The following is a 6187-nucleotide window of genomic DNA, read 5'->3' as shown; positions in this document are numbered from 1 at the left end:
TCTCTGAAGTTAACAGCACCCAGTGGTAGCTCTCACCTCTGCCACTCCTCCTTAAGTGAGTGGGCATACACTGGCTTCTGGGAAGGGAGAGGAGAGCTTCAGGCAGATAATTCTTTGTGACCACTGGATGTCAGTACTGATCTATGCCTGATAACCAAGTCTCTTCCCGAGCAAGGCAGAACCTCAGCCTCAGGGTTTCAAGTGGAAGGGGAAGGCTACGTTGATGGAAAGAAAGGTGTACAATGATTTAATATTTTAATTAAACAGTTGATTTCTCTGCTGCTGTTTTTTGATTCTCCTCTAAATTGCTTGATCTAGTTGATCTGGACCCAGTCCAGTGAGAATGAGAATGCTAGATTTCCAAACAGGGCTTAGGGCACCTCTGTTGGCTGACTGATTTCCTTCTGAGGACAACACAATTCCAGTTGTATTGAAAATATTATAAAGCAAAGAGCGTAAGTGATTACCTTTGAGATGGGAAAATTGGGAGAGGGGAGCCTTGCAGAGTGCTTTGATTCTTTAAACTATGTGAATGTATAGCTTAAATAAACACAGAAACAAACAAGTGGTACCAAGAGGCCAGTAAAGGTGGAAGGAAGGGGTGGGAGGGGCAGGACAGACGGGCTTATGGACTGGACACAGTGGTGCTGGGAGCTGGAGTTTTAGGGACCCTGGACAAAATGCCTTCCTCTCATTAACTCATTTAGTCTCCATTAGCCCTACAGTAACCCCATCAGGAACGAATAGATGAGGAAATTGGGGTTTTGAGAGGTTACGTAACTTGTAAGGAGCCAGTAAGTGGTGGAGCTGGGCTTCAGAGCCAAGCCTCTCTGATTCCAGAATTCATGCTTCTGACTGCTCTGCTATGTCATCTCCTTTCACCTCCACCCGAGGGGTCTAGGTAAGTTTTCCAAGATCGCAGTGTTTGGGGCAGAGGCTAAGCACAGGGGCTTGCTGGCTGTCGCTAGTGTTCTATCCATGGCCCCAAGGCGCCATGTCCAAATGTTTCTATCAGAATTAGGTGACAGGGAGGCCAAGGGCCCAGTTCCACACTGTGTCCTGGGGAGTGGTGCAGATGGTCACTGGCCTCCATTCTAGAGAAGGAAAACAGATTCAACAGCCACACGTGCTCAGTTCAGGCCCAGCCCAACAGATAAATCACACTTCCTGGGACCCTCCCTCCCTTTCCTTATGCAGCCTGTACCCCTGACTTTTTCTGATACTCCCAAACCAGCAGATGATCCTTGTCACACCCCACCTCCCCTCCTTTCCCCTGGGAGCTATTTTTAATTCAAGGCAGCCTTTCAGGCCTCTCAATCAGGTACACCCATGGTCAGGGGCCGTTTTCTCATAAACCGAAACCCAGCACGGGCATAGCGGATTGTCTCAAGAGCCCCCAGCTACTCCCTCAGCCTCCCACTGCCCAGACGTATGGGCCTAAAATGCCATTTTCATCTCAGTACTCTATTATTCAAAACCAGAAAATGCTTCCCTTTTGCCCAGATTTCCAAGCTCCTTACTTGGATTTCTGGCCTTCTTTAGGCCACAGCCTCCCAGGCTTTGCTGTTCACTACTTCCCATTACACCCATGTCCTCACCCCCCACAGGGACCCACACTCACCTAGGTCTCTACCCTTCTCATGATGCTGTTGCCCCACCTGGAATCCTCTCACCTTCCTGTCTACCTTCTCCCTGCCTTTCGTGATTCAGCTTAATCCTCACCTCCTCCAGGAAGCCCCTTTAACTACTGGGGCCCTCCTGACCACTCCCAGGTAGATTTATAGCAAGGGATCGTTCCTGCATCCCGTGTGAGAGCCTTTCTTCCCCATTGCACCGTGTCACAGGTCCAGCTCCCTGGAAAGCAGACTCAAGAGATTTGTGAGCAAGAAGCTCATTGTGGAACGTTCTCAGGGCCAACCTCAAGGGTGAGTGATGGATGCAGGAGTGGGCAGAGGGAAAAGTTGAGCTGCGATGCAGTTGCGACAAAGGTCTCAGCTAACTCCAGGAGTTCTGGAGCTGGGATGACCCTCAAAATTGGAGGAGGGCTGGGCCTTTATACTCCACATTAACCAGTCATTGGATGCAGCAACTCTGGGAAGAGGGCTTGGCCTTGGGGGAGAGGTTATCTTCAGCCAGGGCAAGTCCAAGAGAGGGAGTCACTAAGAGCTGTCAGCAGGCAACACTCCCAGCAGCTGGGGGAATAAGACTGGAAGCCCCTTGAGGTCAGGAGCCAGTTCTTATATGCCTTGTCATCCTTTCTGCTCGCCTCCCCCTCCTCCAGCACCTGGAATTTGCTTGAGTTTAGGCTTTGGGATCAGAGGGACATGGTTTCAAATCCCCGCTCTGTCACATATTATCTAAGGAATCGTAGAAAGTTACCAGATCCTTTTAAGCCTTAGTTTTCTTGCCTGTAAAATGGCCATAATAATAGTCCCTACCTTAAAGAGTTGTTGTGTGGACTGAGTTGATGCAGGTAAAGCGTTTAACAGTGTGTGGCACTTGCTAAACCGTCCATACAAGTTAGCTGTTGTTATTATTAATGTTATGATTAGCAAGTGCTTAAAGATGACCTATTAACGGATAGATTTAAAGGGGCAGGAGCTGACGTTAAACTAAGGAAAAATAAGTAAACCAGATGTCAATGTCAATTTGTTAGCATTCTAAACTGGAAAATTATGTTTTTAATTAGGAAATATTTCAGACACAGAAAGGTATAAAGATGGATTTACTGAACATCCACATTCCCACTGTCCAACTTGATTTTAGAAATTGCTGATACAGCTGAAGCCTTCTGTGGACCCCTTCCCGGTGGCAGTCCCTCTTCCCGATATGCACCCACCCCAGGATGAATCCTGAATGTGATGTTTATCATTCTCAGGAAGATCTTGGTGCTGTTTCTACATATGCATAAATCTCTAGGTAATATATCATCTTTTGCATGTTTGAAAACTTTATATAAATAGCACCCTGATGTATCTTCTTTCTGCCTTTTTTCACCCAACACAGTGTTTGTGAGATTCGCCCATGTTTTTGCTTGCAGCTCTGGTTCATTTATTTTCACTTTGAACAAAGGCTGAAATTTTTGCATCCCAAGTGTGAGAAGAATAGACAGAGAGGCTCTTTCTGATTGAATTGCTTGGTTCCAGCTTCTTTTCAGCTATCCTCACCTTCTGGAGAGGCAGTATATTTTAGTGACAAAAGTCTCTGGAGCTGGACTCTGTGGGTTTGAATCCCAGGTCTGCAACTTGCTGGCTGGGCAAACTTGGGTAAGATTCCTAACCTCTCTGTGAAAACTGGGAGGCTGATGTTGGGAATGCTGACTGACAGTTCTGCTCTGTATTCTCCTGGAGAAGCTGTGAGGAGAGGGCTCCCGGTTTCCATTCCGTCACTGCCTTGGATCTGCCCAAGGCCATTATTAGTGTTGTTCCCATCTCACAGATGAGGAAATGGCCTCAGAGATGCCAGCAGTAGCTGACATCTCTGAGACTTAAACCGGGTTCTCCTTATTACAAATCCTGTGGCCTTTTCACCATCCGGTTTCCCCAGCCTCTCTCTCATTTTCAGCCTGTTGTTTTCTTGCTTGAGGGCAGCGGTGGGAACACCAGAGGCTCAGAAGGACAGAGAAGCCATTTTCAGGGCCACCCACCCAGGCGAAGGTAAGTCTTGCTGCTGGCCTTGTGTCCTCAACAATCAGATCAAGAAAGCCTTTTTAGGACTAGAAGCTGTTTTGGATTTTTTCCTGTCTTTCCTCGAGGACTTTTGTTGACAGATTAAAACACATTGTCCTAATTCCCCAAAGGGCTGGAAGGCAAGGAGGAGGGCTGTTACAGGAATTCGTGGGTGCATGATGGGAGTGGGGGCAGACGGTGGTCAGCCAGTGCGGCTTCCACTCATTCAGTTAGACTAGTCACAGCTCGCCTCACCTTGAAATGGAGTTTTCGTGGAGGAAAATATGTCAAGGTAGACAGATTCTCTCCCTAACGAGATGTCATGTGACTCTTCTTGCAGGCAGTCATTTTCATAATGGCAGGGCTCACCGCCATAATCAGTTTCTGTTTCCATTATAAATCCGATTTTGGAGGGTGATGGTGTCTGCCATCTCATCTTCCTCAAGGCTTAAACTTTATTTTTTTCTCCTAAAAAAAAAAAAGGAACAGTTTGTGTGTATGTTCTAGGAAACGAAAAGCCTGGGTTTTGGAGGATGGCTTAGGAAGAGGAATTTGGCTGGAGTAAGGATAGCAAGTAGATGTCAATTCCCATGTCAATTCTGGTCAATCAGTAGTGGATGCCTGGAGAGTTGTGTTGAGAAGGATTCTGAGTCCATGTCTAGTATCAGTAGAAAAGAGCTGTGATCCATTAGTGATGTCTGTCATGAGTCTCTGAGTGTGAGGGATGGAGGGGAGCAGGAACTCTGCAAACGTTCATCTATAAGCTAAAGAAAACTGGTAAGTTTTCTCCCAACAGGCACCCTTACATCCTTATAGCACCTGGTAGTTTTAAAAGTGTTTTCATGTGCTTTATTGTCATTTAACTACATATCAACCATGTGAGCTCAGTAGGGCTAATATATCTTCATATTAAATTAATTTATCCATTAAATGTTACAGAATAGTTACTATACACAACAGAGTGCTAAGCTGCCGCTCACTTCAAACAATGGAGTTGAATTCTCTTCCCCTTGACCCTGGGTTGTTCGTAGTGAATTGCTTGGCCAACGGAATGCAGCTGAAATGATGTTCAGGGACTTTTGAGGTCAGGTCTTAAGAAGCTTTTGATCTCATCCCAAGTCTTCTTGGAACACTTGCTCTTAGAGCTGTGAACCGCCACGGAAGAAATCTGACTACCCGTCCAGAAAGACCACATGGAGAGGAAGAGGGGCCAGCTGAGCCCAGCCTTCCAGCCACCCCACCAAGGCATCAGCCATGTGAAGGAAGCCATCTTGGACCCTCCAGACCAGCCCGATTGCCAGCAGAATACCAGAGTCACCCCAGTTGAGGCCGCGCAGAACAGAAAAATCCCCAAGCTGAGTCCTGCCTAAATGCCTGACTCACGAACTCATGAGGTGAAAGGCTTATTATTTTAAGTGACTAAGTTTGGGGTCAGTTCATAATGCAACAATAGATAACCAGAGATGAGTAAGACCCAGTTTCAATCTGTAGAAAGCCCTGAGTCTCTTGGGAAAGATGGATGCAGGAACAAACAAATCACAATCTGGTGAAACTAATCACTTACAAGATAGAGCGGGGTAGCCCAGAGGGCAGGTGGGTCTCTCTGAAGGAGGCACTGACTGTGTAGGGCTCTGGTCGTGCATGACCCTAGGGAATCCTATAGGGATGCTGTATAGGGATTTCCCTGAGAATACCCCAATACAGAGAGAAGGATCCCCAATGTCCAAGTCTCTATTAGGTGACTGTTTCTTTGGCCATAGCTGATAGACAAGGGGTAGACAAGTACTTAAGCTGCACCAATCAAGTTCTCTTTCTCAAGAAGCTGGACTTTGGAATGGAGAGTCCCAGAGGTTGGACATGGTGATGGCAGCCCTCTAAAGCAGGGTCTCTCAACCTTGGCCCCGTTGACATTCTGGGCTGTTACTTCTTTGCGGTGGCCAGGGCTGCCTGTGCATTGTAGGGTAGTGAGCAGCATCCCTGGCCTCTCCCCACTAGATACCTGTAGCAGTCCCCTGCCCCAAGTTGTGAAAGTCAAAAACGTCTCCAGACATTACCACATGTCCCCTGCAGGGTGCAAATTGAGAACCATCTTCTAGAATGACAGTCCCCAAACTCATGATCTTCCCTTATCCCTACTTTTACTGAGACATGCTAGATAAACTCTTCTTTTGAAACTGCGAATCATCCCAGAGCCTTCTATGGTCAGTTTCCATATCTTGCAACTAAAAGAATCCTGGCTGAGACAGTACTGAAGGTTGGAATAGAGATTATCACACAGACAAGGCTTGGGAGGGCACTTTGGGCAGCAGAGGCTGTTTGTTTGGAGACATAAGACAGTGCTGTAGAAGCCATTGGCTATGTCCAGAGCTGCTTATGGAAGGTGGGTGGTGGGATAGAGAGGACACAAGAACCAGACTGTCCTTTACAAGCCACACTCAAGTTCATGGACCAGGATACTGACCAAGAACCTCCGTAACGTACCTCAGGTGAGCACTTTCCACTGGCCCATGGGGCCTCCC

This window comes from Choloepus didactylus, chromosome 15 (assembly GCF_015220235.1).
Source record: "Choloepus didactylus isolate mChoDid1 chromosome 15, mChoDid1.pri, whole genome shotgun sequence".
Lineage (NCBI taxonomy): Eukaryota > Metazoa > Chordata > Mammalia > Pilosa > Megalonychidae > Choloepus > Choloepus didactylus.
Note: the sequence above shows the minus strand (reverse complement) of the source record.